General features: G+C 42.4%; 1 non-coding gene across 1 annotated transcript; it reads right to left on the bottom strand.

The window, feature by feature from the left end:
• Window positions 1-18,017: 18,017 nt before the first annotated feature.
• LOC111556464 lies at window positions 18,018-18,121 on the bottom strand. Its single transcript, XR_002735936.1, has one exon. It is a non-coding gene; the product is annotated as a small nucleolar RNA U13 (small nucleolar RNA).
• Window positions 18,122-20,964: the final 2,843 nt, after the last annotated feature.

A 20,964-nucleotide genomic window follows, 5' to 3' on the forward strand; every position in this document is an offset into this window, starting at 1 on the left:
TTTAATCAAAAGCCTAAAGCTTCATGTTTCTAGATCCCTTGTACATTACCAGAAATCTGAAATAACATTTGATCACTTCCTGGAAGTCCTACAGGCTTTGGAGAGACCAGCATATTTGATGTTTAGTATGAGGGCTGCTTCTTCCTGGTGATACAGAAGAATATACTGTATCCCTATGCATAAATATCTCCAAATCATATTATAGGACATAATGGCTTTCACCTGCCCAGGAGTCTCTGGCTCTTGTCAGCTCAGCCACCCACAGAGTCAGTGGGTTGCTACTTTGCCATGTGACATGGGTGAGCTTCACTTTTGAACCCCTGAGCCCTGGTCCCTATTTCCGGTGAGCCAGTAGAAGTGAGGGGCATCTTCTCTTCCCATCTTCTCTGGGGTGAACTCCTGGGAAGTCCTGCCCACTAGTCAGAAGAGGATTGACCCAGAGTCTAAAGACTGGGATTCAAGTTCCAACCTTGGCACTGACCAAAGGTGGGAACTTGAGCAAGTCACATGATCTCCCTGTGCCTTGCTTTCCTTACTTGTGAATGGAGGCTTATGGATCTCACAAGAATTTTATGAGAAGCAAATGGATGAAATATGTGCCTGGCATATAGAAAGTGTTCAGCGGATAGTGATCTGGATAGGGGCGCCTTGGTGGCTTAGTCGGTTAAGGCATGCGACTCTTGATTTTGGCTCAGGTCATGATCTCTCGCGTGGATTGCAAGATCCATGCTTAGCACGGAGCCTGCTTAAGATTCTCTCTCTCTCTCTCTCTCTCTCTCTCTCTCTCTCTCTCTCTCCCTCTCTCTTCCTCTCTCCCCCTCTGTCCCTCTCCCCCTATTCATGCTGTCTCTAAAATTAAAAAAATTTTTTTTATTCTCCATGCAAGTTTATTAAAACTTACAACTGCCTTGTTACCTGTTACAGAAATGAATCCACTAAGTTTTATTCCTTAATTAAGACGGTGAGCTTTTAAATTGATGGTCTTTTCTCTTTTCTATTGACGATAGAGCCCTAAAATTTGCATCACCATCTAATTAGGTTACTTGAGTAGGTTTCAGCAGATTTCTCAAACCTTAATGCTCTGGCTAATCATACAGGGATCTTGCTAAAATGGAGATTCTGACTCAGTAGGCGTGGGGTGGTGTAGAACATGCTGCCACAATGTGTGGGTTATGGATCTTGGCTGCAGTTGGCATCCCCCAGTCACAGAGCTTCAGGCTGTGCCCAAAGTCTGCATCTCTTACCTGCGCCCCATTAGTCAGAAGGGCTGCAAGTAAGAGGGAGGAAAGCAGACGGAGAGTTTAGGAGAGATAGAGAATAGAGGAGAAGGGTGGTGTGGTGAGAAGGGCCCGATATGGGTGTCAGTGTCAGTTAAAGTGTCAGTTACAGTCTAGCCCTGCCACTGGCTAGTTTGACGACCTTTGGCAAATTCATGTAAGCTCTTTGAGGCTGACTTTTCTCAGCTTTAACACAGGCATGGGGATCACCTGGATGGCTCAGTCAGTTGGTTTCAGCTCAGATCATGATCTCGGAGTTCATGGGTTTGAGCCCCATGTCAGGTTCGGCGTTGACAGTGCGGAGCCTGCTTGGAATTCTCTCTCTCCCTCTCTCTCTGCTCCTACCCCGTCTCTCTCTCAAAATAAATAAATAAACTTAAGAAAAATAATAATAAAATGGGTACGATAACCCCCGCCTCACAAGATTGTCATGAAACTTAAACATCATGTTCACATACCACTGTCACTGTTGCAGCAAGATGTTCCTTACGTTCTCCTCTGGCCACATTTGATCCATGCAAAATACATCTCAGATAGGCACCTGCCTCTTCTCCCTTACTCTCCTACTTCTTTTACTGCCCACCTGCTCCCTCCACAGGGACCCAGTTCCGTCTTGCCCCGGTCCCTTGGGGAGGACTGGTAAGACCTAATCTCAACTTCTTTCTAGGAGGGGTAGAGATTCTATGAGACCAGTAAACACACTCTTGATAAAAACTGATGGCCCCTCTTAGCAAAAGTTCAATATAAAAGTTCTCAACACCAGTAAGAATGAGATGGAATATAGGCACTGAGAGTAAACACCCTTCTCCCAAAATGTAAATGACCCTAGATATGGAAAGTCCCAGTAAACTGTGGCCCCCTACGCTTGTCCTTTCCCTTTTAGTCCCAAGCCATTACCACACTTAAGAATGGAATATGCAACGTTCTCTCTCTCTAATTCCAAGGTTTGCTTATTCCGAGGTTTGCTTAACACTTTCCTGCATGTTCTCTTTCTTAGCATCTTTTTGTGAGTCAAGACTTTGTTGAGTTAGGGCCAAGCTAGCAAAAGGAGCTCAAAGCTATATTTGCCAGCAAAACACCATCAGCTGTTGTCTACAGAATCATGTGCTTGAGCAGAAATACCAGAATGCCGACTTAGCACGGCACAGTCCATTCCCAGTGATCTGTAAATGGATTAACCACTTTGAAGAACTTTCCTGCTGACCCCAGCATTTTCTGTTTTCCTTCCATCTAGCCAGGTTCTAGGACAGGGCAGGAGCAGGAACAAGGCTAAGACCACAGAGCAGAGACTCACGGAAGCCATGCCAAGGGCATGCATTCTTGATAAGCAGCAAGGAAACTTGGTGTGAACGCAAATACATAATTAGCACCTTCTTCTTGACATGATGTATTTTCGGGACAATAGTTCAGAAGCAAAACTACAAAACTGCCTTCATTCAAAGTTCGAAGTTTCATGTTAAAATGGGTGATGCCGTTTTGCTAAACTAAAACGTGGATATTGGTTTAAGAATAGAAAAATGTATTTGTGAAGTTGGGTTTTTTTTCCTACCTGTCGGCCTATTCTAATTTTCTTTTTGAGCATGCTGAGTCATTGCTTTCTTCTTTTAACAATGATCTATTATTATAACGAAACAATCGATAAAATTGTGCAGTCTAAAATAATGAGAACTTATTGAAAATCTTCCCAGCTACTGCTACTAAGCTGCTCTGAGTTGATGGCATAAAACCAAGATCTGTACAAGGTTTTTACTTTCTATGAGTGTATTTCCGCCTGCTGTGACCCAGGTCTGAGTTCGGCTTGTCTATCACACAGTGTTGAAGGAGGACCGAAGGCTTCTTTTCTCTTTCCAACCCACCACCAACTTTCTAAAAGTCTTTGTTGTATGTGGCTTGTTCAGTACAGTCTATTGTCATGTGGCTTTTACTTGCACAATGTCTTGGTCCCATAATATTGTTCTGTTCTCTTCTCATTAGCCCGAGAAGCGAAAGATGGGAAAGTAGTCGGTACATCATTCTTCTGCAATACTTTATATTATGTCAAATCAGAATCTCAGTTTGCAAAATGACTTATGACTCTGAAACCTTCTTGTATAACAATGCTTTCAATTGCATACAATCTCTGCTGAAGAGAAAATTTGTCTTTATAACACGAGTACAATGCTAATTATAAGCCAACTGTCGTCATTTTGATAACACCAACCTGAAGCTTCCAGAGAGGCTTAGCAACACATTAAAAGTTCACTGCTGTCACTTCAAGACAGGGATCACTCGGTACCAACATAACTGTCAACACATCTCAGGAGCTGCAGGGCAGAAAGCTGGTTTTGACTGTGAGTGTATCATCCACGTGACTTTCGAGAACGTAACATTTTCAAGAAGGTTGTCTTTTGAAAAAAGAAATTTTTAAAATTCTCCTAACATTATTCCATCCACAGGTACTGATGTGTCATAAACACTAATCTCTGTCATCTGCATTGTTCAGCAGAGGAAATAGGCCAGGGGAGGAGAGAGGTGACTGAGTCAAGGGCACACATGATGTGGCTGGAACTCAGACCTAGCACCTTTCCCACCCCACCCAGCCTTGTCTCTGCGTTGTTTTGGATCTCATGCCCTGTGAAGCAAGGGTGATCTCACTAAGGTCAAATATACAAAACGATGGTGTTAGAAGATACATACTTATTTGGTTTTAATTCAGGGTTTATATACATACATATATATGTGTGTGTGTGTGTGTGTATTTATATATATTCTGTGTCTCCTTAAAAACATGGAAACTTGGAATTCCAAGTTAACACTATCAATTCATGGAGAATAATTTTGTTTCTACGCTGCAATCAGAGCTCCCTCTAATGGCTATTTGGACAGCAAATTCTTGGGAAAATGAAATACCCCTGTTCTTTTAGAACCAAGGACTTTTTTTATTATTGTTGTGTAACGAGTCCTTATTTGCCTTCGCAATTAGATTTTCTATATCCATTTCAATCTACAAGTTCTAAAAATCTGCAATTTTCCAATCTCTGAAAACCGTGTCAGTATAAGTGAAAACAAAACTTATTTGATGTAATGTTTAATTTTACACATCAGCTGGATTGGGCTACAGAATGCTGGTATTTGGCCAAACATTATTTTGGGTGCCTATGGGTGTTTGGGGGTGAATTTAACATTCGAATAGTAGACTGAGTAAAGTAGATTGCTCTCCCTAATGTGAATGGGCCTCAACCAATCAGTGAAGGCCTACATGGAACAAATCGGCTCTCTCAAGTAAGAGAACTCCTGCCTGGGTGCAGATTTGCCTGCCTTCTGGGTTGAACTGAAACATTGGCTCTTCTTGGGTCTTGGGCCAGCATTTGGGCTGCAACTTATACCGTCAGTTTTCAGGCCTTCAGACTCAGACAAGAACTACACCATCAGCTCTCCTGAGACTCTGGCTTACAGCCACAGGTCTTGGAACTTCTCAATCTCTATAATTGTGTGAGCCATTGATATGTGTATACACACACCACACACACACACACACACACACACACACACACACACACACAATCCCTTGGTTCTGTTTCTCTAAAACACTTGATTTCAAGGTGTTTGAAAAACATAAAAATTTAAAAATGTTTGGATCCTTCTCTTACAGGCAGTAACAGTTAAAGTTGCTCTCCTTGAAGCATCTATCTTCCTGCCATCATAGATGGTTTTGACTAATTCATTGTCAAGTCTTGCTGACAAGTGAGGAGCACAAAAAAAAAAAAACAAACAAAAACAAACAAAAAAAAAACCACCGAGATCTGTGATCGCTGCATTTTAGAAGTACGACATAAAAAGAATATAAAATATAAAAATATATACAATAGAGGCAATATCAACTCTAGCGATACTGCATTTTATTTACATTTCGTGTCACATTTTATTAGGTCCTCACAGCAATCCTGAGAGAAAGAGCAAATATCCTGAGCTCAATATGCAGATTCATAACTTGATCCCCCAGAGAGTAACTGACTCTAACACTGTGCCTTTTCCATTATAACCACATCACTCTGAGTCTTTCTCCGCCACAAACCATTAAGACAGCATCTCCAGTCATTCCTCTAACCACATAGGCTATTGATGATTTTTAATCCAAAATGTGCTACCCAATGGCTGTTTTCTGGCTGATTTGGTTCAACGGCCCAGAGCACAACGTAAAAAATTCCAAGCTTAGGGTTAGAATTTCTGTTTAGAACAAGTGACTTTCCTCCATTGAATGGGCATTGAATATACCTCGTCACTGTCTAAGTAAGTGATTAGGATCTCCTGTAAGTGATTTGGATACGAGTGATTTGGAGTCTGGATAAAACAGTTAAATTGTACCTCCCCAAGAAAAATGAAACTTCCTAGAAGTCAGGAAGCATATCTTAGTCATCTCTGTCCCTCAGAGCCTTTGTGCAGAGCAGGTGCTCTATAAACACTAATTGTATAAATAAATGAATACTTAAATAATAATTATTATTACCATCTGGTTATCATTTTGTGTGCACCTACTAGATGTCAGGGCCTTTAATAAACAGTTTACATTTATTACTTGGAATCTTTTCAACCATCCTCTTGAGAGGATAATATTTTTTTATTTTACAGATGAGGAAACTGAGACTCAGAGAAATGATGTTCTCAGGGTCTCACAGATGAAAGTCATGGTGCTGAAACCAATCCCTCAACTGCTTGGTTCCAAAGCCCACATAGTCTCCACACCACCCTGAAAGTTGCCCACTACTGATGAGGGGAAAAAAGGCAACTTCCAAGCCCATAGAAAGTATATCAGTAGCATCATGTTGGTATATACTCTTCAGAAATGACCAAATAATTCATGGTTTGGGACCAGGGCCCTCCTAACTGATCTCAGTATCCTGGACAGCTCCTTCTTCTATGTCATCTGCTGCATTTGAATAAGGAGAGCATAAGGGCTGGAAGAAAAGCACACAGAGCTAGAAGAACAAGAAGAAGGTTAGGTATGCACTCTGGAATGTAAAAACGTCACTCATGAGAGTGCCTGGCTGGCTCAGTCAGAAGACCATGTGACTTTGATCTTGGGGTTATAATTTTGAGCCCCATGTTGGGGCCAGGAGCAGAAGGAGGGTCTGTTCCCTTTCCCAGTTGTGTGCCCCAGGCCTGTGCTGGCTCACCTGGTCTGAGTGCTCTTAGAGATGATGGCTTTGGGTAGTTGTTCTCAGAACTACTTTATAATATAAAAAAGAAAGTCTTTGTAAGACTTACTATTTGATTTCTAGACTTTAATAACAATCTGTAGAAGTCTAGCTTTATTTAGAAACTGATAGACATCTTCAATGTTTATTTTCTAAGAGCTTTTTTCTTGTTTCTAATCCTTCCCTTCTAGGTCACCTTTTAGCTACAAAGGTTATAATCATCAGCAAAGGTCAATAAATTTTCACTGCATTCCAGATAACATCAATACCTTGAGAAAGAATTTGGCAGGAAGAGGACCTTTCCTTCCTGGAGAAGGAAATTCACAAATTAGCTTTTTTAAGGTCATGTTAGACAATTAAGATAAATTGCTACTGATACATATTAGAGGGCTGACCACTGAGTGAATACATATCGATGGTATTTTTAAAAACAATATTTTGCATCTTTCCTAATCTACTCTTATAAAATGAGCAAACTCTAAGACAGCATATCCCAACCTGTGCTCCATGGAGTATTAAGAGATGTTATGTGTAAAAAGGATTCTGTGGTCAAATCACTTTAGGAGATACTGTAGAAACTTGTTTGCTTGGAAAGGTAGAATCCTTACCAGAGTTTCCCAATATGCTACTGGGAACTATTACTCCCCATAAATGGAATACAGTTTGTCGTGCATTAGTCAGGGCTCTCCAGGAAACAGAACCAATGAGGTACATATATATGAGAGGAAATAAATTATGAAGAATTGGTTCACAGGATTGTGAAGGCTTAGAAGTCCCAGGATCTGCTGTCTGCAAGGTGGAGACCCAGGGAAGCCAGTGGTTTCATTCAGTCCAAGTCCAAAGGCTTGAGAACCAAGGGAGCAGATCATGTATATCACAATCTGAGGGCCTGAGATGAGATGAGATGGCCCAGCTCAACCGTGAGGTAGAAAAAAGAAGGGCAAACTCCTTCTTTCCCTGCCACTGGTTCTTTCCGAGCTTTCAACAAAACGGATAGTGCCCACCCCCGCTGGGAAGGGCAATTTGCTTTCCTGAGTCACCAGTTCAAATACTAATCTCACCCAGAAACACCCTCACAAAAACGCCCAGAAATAATGTTGAAACTGGACACTCCATGATCAGTCAGCATAACACATAAAATTAGTTTTTTGCCCCCAAACTATTCAATCACAGAACCAGTCTATTAAAATTGAGTGAGGTGAAAGGCTGGCATTTTTCAAATACCTCTGAGAAAGGTGTTTTGGTTCCTTGAATTTTAATGAATTTCTTCTCAGCCCACAGCATCATTGGCATTGTATTGGTGCTCTGGCAAAGCACCGAAACAAATTAGATAAATGTTGGCTAAACACGTTCTCTTCCTAATCCATCAGGTTGCCAATTGGCAGTGAATTTCATTTGACAACATCAATTACCTTGGTATTTTTCTTCAGTTTGATGAAAGCTTGCGCCACATTTTTGGCCTGGGGCGCAATCATTATTTAAGCTCTCTGTGGACCACTCAGAAAACACTTGGGTTTCTCTTTTCCACTTGGTCAGTTTCTGCCTTTATGTTCATTGTTCCTTTCTTCTGCGTTTCTTTGGATTACCTGTTTACTTTTGAACATTTGAGTAAAGTGTTTATTTCACTTACTTTCATTCTTTGTTTTTTTCTTGAAATTAGAGTTTAAGGCTACTTAGCTGTATCCCTTATGATTTGTAGTATTTTTATTGTTTTCTCAAAACACTGAAATTTTGATTTCTATTTCCTCTTTAACCAAAAATTGTTTGAGAGATATGATGGTGGTGGTATTTTTTTTTTTACTTTAAAAAAAAATTTTTTTTAGCAGGCTCTACCCCCAATGTGGGGATCCAACCCATAATCCCTAAATCAAGAGTCACCTGCTTCACCAACTGAGTCAGCCAAGCACCCTCCTTTTTTAATTTTTAAATTTTATTTGAGAGAGAGAGAGCAGGGGGTGGCAGGGGAGGCAGAGAGAGAGAGAATCTTGAGCAGCCTCCATTCCCAGTGTGGAACCCTACACAGGACTCAATTCCAAGACCCTGGGATCATGACCTGAGCTGAAACCAAGAGTCCAATCCTCAACCAACTGAGCCACCCAGGCTTTAAATTCTTAATTTTATTTTTAGTAGGCTGTGGTGGTATTTTTAAATTGGAGGAGTGCCTGGGTGGCTAGTTGGTTAAGTGTGAGACTTCGGCTCAGGTCATGATCTCACAGTTTGTGGGTTCAAGCCCCATGTCCGGCTCTGTGCTGACAGCTCAGAGCCTGGAGCCTGCTTTGGATTCTGTGTCTCCCTCTCCCTCTGTTCCTCCCTGCTTGCTCTCTCTCTCAATCTCTCTCTCTTTCTCAAAATTAAATAAGCATTAAAATTTTTTGATAAATAAATAAATAAATAAATAAATAAATAAATAAATAAATTGGAGAAGGAAAAGGTCTTTCTGGGTTTCATCATTATTAATCTTTTTCTTTTTTTCTTTTGCTTTTTTTTGTTATCTTTTGCATTGTGGAACTTATGGATTGTTTTCCAGCTTTAGTGAGGTATACTTGACAAATAAAATGCAAATTATCTTTAAAGCATACAGTGTGATAATTGGTATATGTATACATTGTGAAATGACTCCCACAATCAAGCTAATTAATATCTGTTACCTCAGAGTTAATTATCCCCTCTTTTTTTTATGAGACTGTTTGAGATCTATTATCTTAGCAAATATCAAGTCTACAAAACAGTATTATTAATTAAAGTCATCATGTAATACATTAGATCCCCAAAATTTATTCGTCTTATAACTGGAAGTTTGTATTGGCTAACATCTCCCCAGCTTCCCCACCGTCCAGACCCTGGCAACCACCATCCCACTCTGTTTCTATGAGCTTGATTTTTTTTTTCCCACATATAGGTGATCCCACAAAGTATTTATTTGTCTTTCTCTGTGTGGTTTATTTCTCTTAGCATCATGGCCTCCAGGTTCATCCATCTTGTCACAAATGGCAGGATTTCCTTCTTTTTATGGTTGAATAATATTCGTGTGTGTGTGTGTGACATTTTTATATACATCCATCCATGGACAGACATTTAGGTTGTTTCCATATCTTGGCTACTGTGAAGAATGCTGCAACAAACAGGGGAGTACACATCTCTTTGAGATGGCGATTTTGTTTCCTTTGTATATATATTCAGAAGTGGGAATGCCAGATCATATGGTAATTCTATGTTTAATTTCTTGAGGAAGCTCCATACTGTTTTCCGGAGTGGCTGTACCAGTTTACATTCCCACCAACAGTGCACAAGTTTTCCCTTTTTTCTGCAACCTCACCGATATTTGCTATCGCTTATCTTTTTGAGAATAGACGTCTAACAGGTGTGAGATAATATCTCATTGCGGTTTTGATTTGCATTTCCCTGATGATTAGTGATGGTGAGCATCGTTTCATGTACCTGTTGACCCCCTGTATGTGTTTAGGAAATGGTCAATTTTCTTGATCTTCCATAGTCACCTATATTTTCAGGAATAATATCTGTCAATTACATCCATAGTGACAACTACATCTATCTCACTAATTGTGTTACTAAGATTTCTATACTCTGGCTTCTTTCTTCTGCCTACTTGCTCTGTTATGGACTGAGAGAAGTCAAAGCCATCTACTATACTTTGATCATTATTTGCTTTCATATCCTGTAGTTTCAGTGTAACAAATGTTAACGTTATATTGTTTTGTGAGTAGATATTCATTACTTTTGAATCAAGCCCACACTACTGTTATATAAAAAGCACTAGTCTCACTTAATACTCTTTGGCATGAACTAATATTCTTATTTGATATTGAGATCGTGACAGTGCTAGTCTTTTCTCAGTCGAGGTGGGGACCTGTTTCAGTGTAACTTTGCCCTTCCTTTTATTTTTAGTTTTTCTGAATCGCTCTATTTTCGATGTTTTGCTGGTACAGTTTGCTTTGTGGTTTAATCTGAAAATATTTTTTAATAGGTGATTTGAACCTATTCACATTTAGTAATATAAGAAGTATACCGGGCCTTTGCTCTATTTTATTACTAAACCTTCTTGAGTTTTGCAGTTTGCAGTTGTTAATTGTTGGTGTGTATTTCTTCCGCAGAAGGTTTGTGGGAAAGATGAGGTGACAGTGGTCTGACCTTGCCCCTCCCTTCTCGGGGATGCCTGAGGCCGTTTTGACTCCGGCTGGAACTTACAAACGTTCGCTGATGGAATTTACTGATTAAAAGGAAAACGAGGGTGTGTTGGAGAAGGTCATGGAGAGATTAGAACTGCGGGCTGACCCGTGAGCTGGACCTGGGCACTCAGAGTTCCTCACCCCCCACCCCCGTCCTCGGAATGCGCTTCTCTGTGCATTTCCCGCTCCCAGACACTGCGCCAAGAAATAGCGAGGACACCTGCAGGGTATGTGTGACCAAACCCAACTAAGGCCTCTCTCTGTGTAAACTTTTAAGGTTTAGCAAGCGGGCGCAAAAAAATCCGTTCGTCTTGCTGCCTACCAAGACAAGCCTCATTCGTAAGTTTCCTTCCGTATTAAAGCAGCCACCTACCAGCCTGGAGTGGCTGGCCTGCCTCTTGCTTTCTCTTCTCTCCCTGCCCTCTGCATTCAGGGCCCAGTGTCACATTACACCTGAGAAGCTCCCAAGGAGTTTGCAAACCAACGGGGTGTTACAAGGTTCCTTTGTACAGAGTAATTGCTTTTTATTTTCTGCTTTTTCTTTTGGACAGCTCACATTGTGTCTCCTCCCTTGGGTTTTTGTATTTCTGCTTGGGAATCTCCCTTCATAGGGGCAATTTGTTTTTTAAGAGTTTGTTTTTTCCTTGGGGTGCCTGGGTGGCTCAATCGGTTACATGTTCAATTTAAGCTCAGGTCAAGATCTCAAGGTTCGTGAGTTCCAGTCCCGTATCCGACTCTGTGCTGACAGCTCAGAGCCTGGAGCTTGCTTGGGACTCTCTGTCTCCCTGTCTCTCTGCCCCTCCTCTCTCTCTCTCTCTCTCTCTCTCTCTCTGTCAAAAATAAGTAAACATTAGAAAAAAATGTTTAAAGAGGTTTTTTTTTTTTTCTTTTAACTCAAGATAAAATATTTGGTTAAAATGTTCATTTTATTTTAAACAAAATATTGTTAATCTGATAAATTCTGTTGATTTTTAAAATTATTTTATCTTTCCATGATTCTTGGTCAACTACTTTTTATTATCCTCAGCATTGACTAGTTGGATTCTCCTGTCTGTTTTTGGGAAGTTCCCATTTTTGTTGTTTAGTTTTTAGGGTGGTCTTTTGTTTGTTTCATTTTTTTGTTTTGGTGTTTTCTGAGATTTGCCTTTGCTTGCTTTCCATCATGCATTTTCTTTGTTGATGTTCTTTAGCATCAAAGATCATGTATTTTTTAATAATAAAAAATTTAGCCCTCTGCCTGATGTGTAAGTTTCTACCATGCATTGTCACTACCTTTGCTCTCCCACATAGTCTCCATTCAGTCCCCAACCCCACTGCCCAGAGCCTTCAGCCCCTGATACGTGCAAGAAATGCCTTTGTGCCAGCCCTGATCTACAGGAAGTGCATTGTTGACATCCACTACCAGAGGGACACCTTTCTACTCACTTCTCTCTCTCTTTTTTTTTAAGTTTATTTATTTATTTTGAAGGTGGGGGGGGGGGGACAGAGACAGAGGGAGAGAGAGAATCCCAAGCAGCCTGATGCTGCTCAAACTCACCAACTGTGAGATCATGACCATTCATGACCGATAATGACTGATCATGACCCATCATGACAGAGCCGGAGTCGGACGCTCAACCAACGGAGCCACCCAGGTGCCCCTCTATTCACTTCTCTCCAGCAGTCTCTGTGCTGATTTCGGTTGCCTTCGCAGCCCCAATTTCTTGAAATTTAGATCTTACTTGTCTCTTTTATTTGCTTAGGTGATATTTAACACGTTCCCCCCTCATCCTTCGTTCTCATAATACACAAGAGAAGATCACCCTCTCACGCAAACAAGTTCATATTGGAACTGCAGGTATATTTTTCTTTAAGGAGATTTATTTTGATTTTTTTTTTCTTTCTCAGAAGTTCCTGAGTAGAAACCCAGTTACGTGGCTCTCATAGAAGACTTGGCTTTCTCTCAACACAAAACAAACACAAAAGGGTTGGCTCTCTCTTTGGGAAGGGAGCAAAGTCTTCCCGTTACCCTCCATCTGAAATTGAGCAGGCATTGCTAGGAATATCAACCAGGACTTGCTTTAACGTCCCTGGACCTTGCTTTCTTTATTTAGGTGTTGGAGATTACTCAGTAACAACAAACAAAGCTTTAATTCTTTTTTCAATATTATACATTAGTCCGATACATGAATTTCCGTTAATTAACCTGACAAGTTTTACTAATGAAATTCAAGTCAAGAAATCTCGTTTTCTTTTTTTTTTTTTAATTTTTGAAGTTTATTTTTCCTTGAGAGAGAGAGGGTGTGCACAGGCAAGTGGAGTAGGGACAGAGAGAGAAAAAGAGAGAGAATCACAATCGGTCCAGGGGCTCAAACTCCCAAACCACAAGATCATGACCTGAGCCAAAGTCAGATGTTCAACGAACTGAGCCACCCAGGTGCCCCCAAGTCAAGAAATCTTTATTCAAGACTGAAGGTAGAATGAAGAATAACATTTCAAGGGAAATGAGAAAGACCCTGCCTTTTTTTATATGGAATGTTTATAAATACAGTGATTTTTATTGGCTCTGTCTTCATGAAAAAAATCCGTAACTACAATTCCAGATAAGCATGGATGTTCCCTTCCTCAGTCATCTACATCTATCATGTGCCTGGTCTCATGAAGGGTATCCGGTTACCCAGATTACAATTATAGAAATATCAATAAAGAAGTGAGCAACGTCCAGGGTGCATCCTAAGTCCTGTACGATCCGGCACGTTACCCAAATGTAGCCCTTTCTTCAAAACCCAACAACCTACTATCTCCCCATGTTCCCTTCCACAGATGGATGAAGAATCAGGCATCCTCTTATACTTTATTGTACATTCTTTGTACCATCACTCACGTACTTAATTTCTTTCCTGCCACCTGCCACAGACCTAAAAGAACAAACCCACTCGATGAAGTAGAAAACTATAAATACATAACAGTTGAGCCCTGGAAAACTCAGAAAAGCAAACTGAAGGAGAAAGTTAAAGCACAAAGATGCAGACTGTTACTCATCAGAAGGGGAACGTGGCAGGGACAGTTTATTGTTCATCAAAATCAGGTTTTCTTCTTGGGCACACGTCTAACTTGCCTTCCCCAGCCTCCTCTGGGTTGCAAGAGCTGTGGTCAGTGTCTGGAGTCAGGCAAGGTGGCAAAATCAAGAACCTCAGGGGATGGCAGGTCAATATGGAAGTCAAGAAAGCCAGGGTCTGGTCTGCTGGGTTCAAATCCCAGCTTCACTCCTGACTAATTACGGAACCTTGAGTGACTTATTAATGTCTCTGGGCTGATTTATTTCTTCTTCTATAAAACTTGGATAACAGGGGCGCCTGGGTGGCGCAGTCGGTTAAGCGTCCGACTTCAGCCAGGTCACGATCTCGCGGTCCGTGAGTTCGAGCCCCGCGTCAGGCTCTGGGCTGATGGCTTGGAGCCTGGAGCCTGTTTCCGATTCTGTGTCTCCCTCTCTCTGCTCCTCCCCCGTTCATGCTCTGTCTCTCTCTGTCCCAAAAATAAATTTAAAAAAAAAAAAAAAAAAACTTGGATAACAAAGCTATGTGTCTCAAAGGGCTGTGTGAAAATTAAATACAGCTAAAGGTCGGTATCTGGCCCATAGTAAGCCATCAATAAATGATGACTTTTTTTGTTTTTAAATTAAGATGAACGAGACAGATGATGGAGCATACCTGGGGAGAATAGGCTGTGGCCCAAATCAGGAGCAAGGCCGGAAGGTGTGAGAAGCAGGATTTTGGCCAGTACAAATTCCCATGTGAAGCTGGGGCCTCTGATCTTTGGTCTTGCTCCAAAGAGCAGACCATGTAGGAGCAGCATGTTGGAGCAGGTCAGCCACTTCCACGGGGGAGGGGACAGCAACAGCGGGAATCACCCGTCCCTGAGGGAAGGAACCCCAAGGCCTGGCGGCCTCAGAGGCAGACACCAGGCAGCATCAGCTCTCTGAGATTTACCGGGAAAAGAGGGCTTGCCCATGTGTCAGAATCTCGGATCCTCTAAATGTCAGCTATGTGACTTCTGGGCGGGTCTCTGGACCTTCTTTTCTTCTCATCTAAAATATGATGTTTAAAGAGCTTGAAGTATGACTAAGTAAGGTAGCCTATCAGCTTATGAAATACCTGATAGGGGGTAGCTCAGTAAATCCTTAACACATGTCAGTGAAACGGGAGAAATGGTGGCTATATGGTCTGTGCTGATGGGTAAGTGGCTCGGCCGGGCATGGGAACGACCGGTTTGTTCTGAAAACCACATTCGGAAGCATTACTCATTGTGAGTAAACACTTAACAGTGTCCAGTGTGTGCTGAGTTGTCTCTGACGTATAAATACATTTAAGACTCTGTGAACGAGTGTGTGCTCCATCCAGTGGGGCAGCCTCAGACCCTCCTGTTTCCTCAGCACTATTCCCCCTGTTCTCAGGACTGCTCTTGGCCATGGTCTGGGACACCCACTTCCTCCCTGCTCCAGGTGTCCCCCCATGGCCTCCATCATCGCCTCCTCTGCCCACTGTGCTACGGCTCCCGGTTCTCAGACGGAAGCTGTGGTCGTTGTGTTTGCATTCTCTTTAGGTGGAGCTTTCAGTAGTTCCCCTCTGTGCCGGATCCTCCTCTGGAAACTTCCCAAAGGCTGAGCCCTTGGGTACAATGAACATCTGCTGCAGACTTTGCAAGGAAACTCTAATTCCACAGAATGGATTATCTCCCCCTTTGCTCCTACATGCATCCTACATGCTACCCATGCTGAACCACCTGGAGATCCCTTTCATGGTTCCGTATATACAGCATGACCTCGGCTTGGAATGGTTGATCCCTGGGAATGGTACAGATGGGGTAGATGGATCTTTGTGTCATTTGCAGGTGAGGAAATTCGAGTCCAATGAATGAATGACTGTCTACTCCTTCAACATTAGCCTCCATTCCCTCATCATCTCTTTCCTGGACCTTCACAACAGCCTCCTAGATGTTTTTTCTGCCTCCCTCCCTACTCAAAGTTGTCCTCACGATCTCCAGAATGATGTACCTTACTAAAGCATTCTTTTTTTTTCTTACATTTATTTATTTTTGAGAGACAGAGACAGAGCACAAGTCGGGGAGGGTCAGAGAGAGAGAGGGAGACACAGAATCTGAAGCAGGCTCCAGGCTCTGAGCTGTCAGCACAGAGCCCGAGGCAGGGCTCGAACTCACAAACTGTGAGATCGTGACCTGAGCCGAAGTCGCACGCTGAACCGACTGAGCCACCCAGACGCCCCCTAAAGCATTTTTTTTTTCAACATTTATTTATTTTTGGGACAGAGAGAGACAGAGCATGAACGGGAGAGGGGCAGAGAGAGAGGGAGACACAGAATCGGAAACAGGCTCCAGGCTCCGAGCCATCAGCCCAGAGCCCGACGCGGGGCTCGAACCCACGGACCGCGAGATCGTGACCTGGCTGAAGTCGGACGCTTAACCGACTGCGCCACCCAGGCGCCCCACAAAGCATTCTTAATGATAGAAAGTGTCTCGAACCGTGGGCCAGGAAGTGTGGCTGCCAGTGAAGCTTTTCTGAGAGACTCATGGCAATTCATCTACCCTCTCTGGAACTCGTTTTTTTCTTTCCCCTGTTAAATTAGGCTCGTTGGACTATAGACTGATGTCTATACTCCTTCTACAGGTCTGTGGTTCTAAGGAATTGTTTTAGAACTGGAGCTCTCTTACAGACTCAGATGACGCCTATGCATGGGAACATTTCTTATTCCAAAACTTCACCCGCTCTTGTAAGAAACTGTAGGATCCATTCTGTGTTACACTAATATTAGTGAAGAGTTAATTCAAGCAAAATTCTTTCTGCAATATAAGAGAACAGAGAAAGATTGACCCACGATGAGAGAGATGAGTAATCTGGTCCACTTGTGTCTTGGCATGGGGGCATGGAGGCCCATGGGTATTAGAATTTAGTCAGAGGAGCAAAGCCAAGCAGATGGCCCAGATCCTCAGTGCCAAATAGAAGCCATGGCCCAGGACCTAGAGGGAAAGCCACAGCTGGGCCACAGAAAGGTCAGATAGTGATGGCAAGAACCAGGAAGCAGTGGGGCATCATCAAAAAACTACATAATATAAACCCATTCAGTATGAATAGAGAAGCAAAGAAGGGAAGTGGGAGAGTGAGGGTAGGAATGAGTGCATTTGTAAGTAGAACATTATTCGGATTATCGATTCACCAGCCTATGACTACAGAAAGGAGACAGCATTTACATATCTGTTCCAAAAACAACTTCAAGTCCCCAATCTGTGAAGCAAAGAATTTGAACTCTTCAAAATAGCCCTAAGTTTTTCTGAGTGTACATAACGGGGCTGACAACCCAGCCTTGCTCAACAATCACCAATAAGTCAGCCTTTTCTTCTCTTCAAGTTGCTGTTCACCACCTGCAAATGTCCCTGTTTCTCCCGCTTATAGAAGGCCTAGGGAAAGAGCCTTCTGGATTTTTTTTTCACGTACATCCATGCAGTAGGTGTTCAGTGGGGTCCAGAACAATATCCTTCAAATTGCTACACGTTCTGTTCAATTATTTAAAGAGTCAGTAAAGGAGGGATGTTCATATGCTAACAGCGTCCCTTTTTACCCTCTCTCCAGGAGTCCCACTTGTCCCTCAGAGATGGTGGGAGCCAGGACAGTTTATTTAGAGCAGTAGCCTTTCTCCATTACTATGAAGCCCATCTGACTTGTAATCCTCACGGTGACCCCCATGGCGGAGAAGTCTAAACAAAGAGAACCTGCCAATCCCAAGTCATTGACACTGACCATGGATGGTGCCCACAGGCTTGAAGCCCCCCTCCTTGGATCTATGTGTTCTACAAAGCCAACACCCTCTTTCCTTTGTTCCTCCCTTAATCCCACTGTGTCTTCACCGGGTGCCTCCATCACACATCCATCAGACTGTCCCACAGCGCTGCTGACTTCTTGCCCAAAGCACACCTCCATTACCACCTCCTTTGGGGAAAGTGGTTTGACCCCCTACTTGCATATTCTGGGCAACTGTGCCATCCTTTCTTGATGATAAATCTGTTGTTAGTTGGTCCTATTCCAATTTTGCAGAATAAACCACAGTATGTGTCTCAGATACAAATTTTGCTAAGAGCGGGATGTTATCAGAGGCACCAACTGGTGTTAAATGACCTTTTCTTCACTGGTTTCATCATACCTTTAATTCTTACTTACAGACACATCAACCCTCATGGTGTTGACCCATTTTCCACTTGGTTTTGGTACTTTGGTTGTTTTTAATGCAAGCGTCTTTTCCCTCATATATTTATGACCAAACTTTCTCCTTATCATTCTACTTTCTGTTCCTTCACTTATTTCTTTTCCTTCTTTCTTTATTTTTTTTCCACATCAGACGGGTAATGTGCCAACATCGTAACAAGGTTTAAGGGAGGCACATGTCACACAATGGCGTGAACATCCAATCGTCACACTTACGAACTACAAAAGGATCTCTTTTCCTTCTTTAATTTTAAAATCTCCTTAGAAAGAAAAGCTCGATTAAAATTTACATTATTATGGTATATTTTCCCTTTAATTTATCGTTTTCCTTTTTAAATACCTTTGATACTTTTTTACCAGCATGCTTTTTGTTTGTTTGTTTGGTATTGCCCACTCCAAATTTTTTGTTCATCAGTGTCCATTTAACGTTTTGTGACACCTGTAGGATTTTCTCCCCTTCGGGTGAGGCTTAGTCAGGTAGAGAAGCTGGCTCCGATTTGCTATCCGAGGCACATAGCCACACGGTAATAAAAGTGATTCAGAAATAGGATGTAGAGCCCCTGCCTGTGCACAGTGAATCCTTGTTGGATAAATGGCCAGCACAACATGACATAATTTGCAATAGTGCACATGTGCTGGCTGGTGGATAAAACTTCGTGTGAATTCCAGGGGATGCCTCTATCCACCGTGCAATCGTTGCTGGCAACGCTTAGGGAAGATCGTGATTTACTACTGGAAAGATGAGGCAAAGAACTCTTACAGGTCATTGCTGAAATATCCAGAAATCCTGGTTCTCTCCAATCTGCTGGCATCCTTGGCTAATCAAGCCAACCGCATCTCACGGAGACCTTTGGCACACTGATAATGTCCTGCGATACCCCTTCTGACACCCTCCTGCTACCGGCCCATCTCTTCATAGAGAAAACCAGCATCTGGCATTTTCCAACTGTTGGTTTTAAAACCTTAAGCGTAGGCCTCACATAATTTGTAGTCATCAACACACAGCTTTTTTTTTTTTTTTTAATTTTTTTTTTTCAACGTTTATTTATTTTTGGGACAGAGAGAGACAGAGCACGAACGGGGGAGGGGCAGAGAGAGAGGGAGACACAGAATCGGAAACAGGCTCCAGGCTCTGAGCCATCAGCCCAGAGCCCGACGCGGGGCTCGAACTCACGGACCGCAAGATCGTGACCTGGCTGAAGTCGGACGCTCAACTGACTGAGCCACCCAGGCGCCCCTAGCACACAGCTTTTTAAGTAAACAATTTCAGAGACCAGGTATGTTTCTCAGCCAGTTCTGTTTTATCTTTTTTATTTATTTATTTATTTTACATCATTATGGACTACGGTTCTCTGATACCCTAAGGCAACCTTGTTTTCTTTCAACATCCAGGAGCCGCAAACTAATCCTGATTTTTTTCTCTGCCCGGAAATATGAAATCAACTATCCTCCAAGGGCATTTGTTTTTTTCACTGGAGAATAGCTTTAGAAGCCACAGGCTCTAGCTTTACAAATAAGCTTCTTCCACATTCTGACTGGAATTTGGCAGGATGATAGCAAAAATGTCCAACAGCATGAATCACTGTAGGGACAGAACAGATAAAGCCTCCCTTAAAGAATGCTTATCATTCTTATTGAGATTTCCAGTTCACCTCTATTTTAAAATTTTTTTTTCAACGTTTTTTTATTTATTTTTTGGGACAGAGAGAGACAGAGCATGAACGGGGGAGGGCAGAGAGAGAGGGAGACACAGAATCGGAAGCAGGCTCCAGGCCCTGAGCCATCAGCCCAGAGCCCGACGCGGGGCTCGAACCCACGGACCGTGAGATCGTGACCTGGCTGAAGTCGGACGCTTAACCGACTGCGCCACCCAGGCGCCCCTACCTCTATTTTAATAAGTGCTTCTTGCCCTGCCCTTACAGAAGAGTTTATTAATCCATTTCATTTGTTCAACAACTAATTTTCCTTGTTTGTATTACTATCAACGTAATTTAATTTTTTTAAATTTTTTAATGTTTACTTATTTTTGAGAAAGAGAGAGAGAGCGAGCCAGTGGGGGAGGGACAGAGAGAGAGAGGGAGACACAGAATCCGAAGCAGGCTCCAGGCTCCGAGCTGTCAACACACAGCCCAATGTGGGGCTTGAACTCACAAACCGCGAGATCGACTTGAGCCGAAGTCAGACACTCAACCGACTGAGCCACCCAGGCGCCCCTCATTAATATTAATTTTTTTCAAAACCCACTACATTATCATACCAAACCATGGGTCTAAATTGCGTTGTCTCCCCCAAATTCAGAAGGCTCCATATGTTTTCTTCTGTCTCGAACCTCAGCTCAGCCGTCCCAAAACTGGCTTCACGGTGCGCAAGTGCCATTGATTCTTGGGTCATATTGACTTCACACCAACATCTGGAAGGGAAGAAGCCCTAGCCTTTGTCTAGGAGAACACCAATGAAACAGAGTTCCGAACACTCAGTGTGATACATCGATACCTCGTTCGCATAATAAAAGATAATAAAATGCGGAATATACACAAATACCGCTTCTTAAAAAGAAATCCACTGTCAATAATCACCATTTGAGCTCCCAACTTGAATTTATTTTATTTTCCCTTTATATATTTTTTCTTTCACTAGTGCCTTTGTCTATCTATGGGGCAGAAGTTTTAGTAAAAAACTGCAGTTTCACACACGCCCTTGGGTACATACAGTGGCCTACGCCAACTTACAAGGGTCGGCGGTATACATGGCTCCCGATTCTGCATTCAGTGACATCACGCGCATGGCTTGCAATCAGCCATGGTGGACATATTTCTGCCACGGAAATTGGCAAACGCTGCAAATCAGGGCTTTCCACCCAAAGAGCCAGCTGTTAAACATTTACCAGCACAACTCTGGGTTCAACTTTGGGACAATTCAGTTTTCCCCAAACCAGTCAAAACGTCAGAACATGAAATCAATTAACATACAGAATTATCAGAGTTAATATACCAAAGATTATGGTCAAAAATCCCCCACTCAGGAAGTTTACATAGAACAGCTTTTGGGGCTTTATGTAATTTTTTTTGCATATT

Source organism: Felis catus, chromosome C2 (assembly GCF_018350175.1).
Source record: "Felis catus isolate Fca126 chromosome C2, F.catus_Fca126_mat1.0, whole genome shotgun sequence".
Lineage (NCBI taxonomy): Eukaryota > Metazoa > Chordata > Mammalia > Carnivora > Felidae > Felis > Felis catus.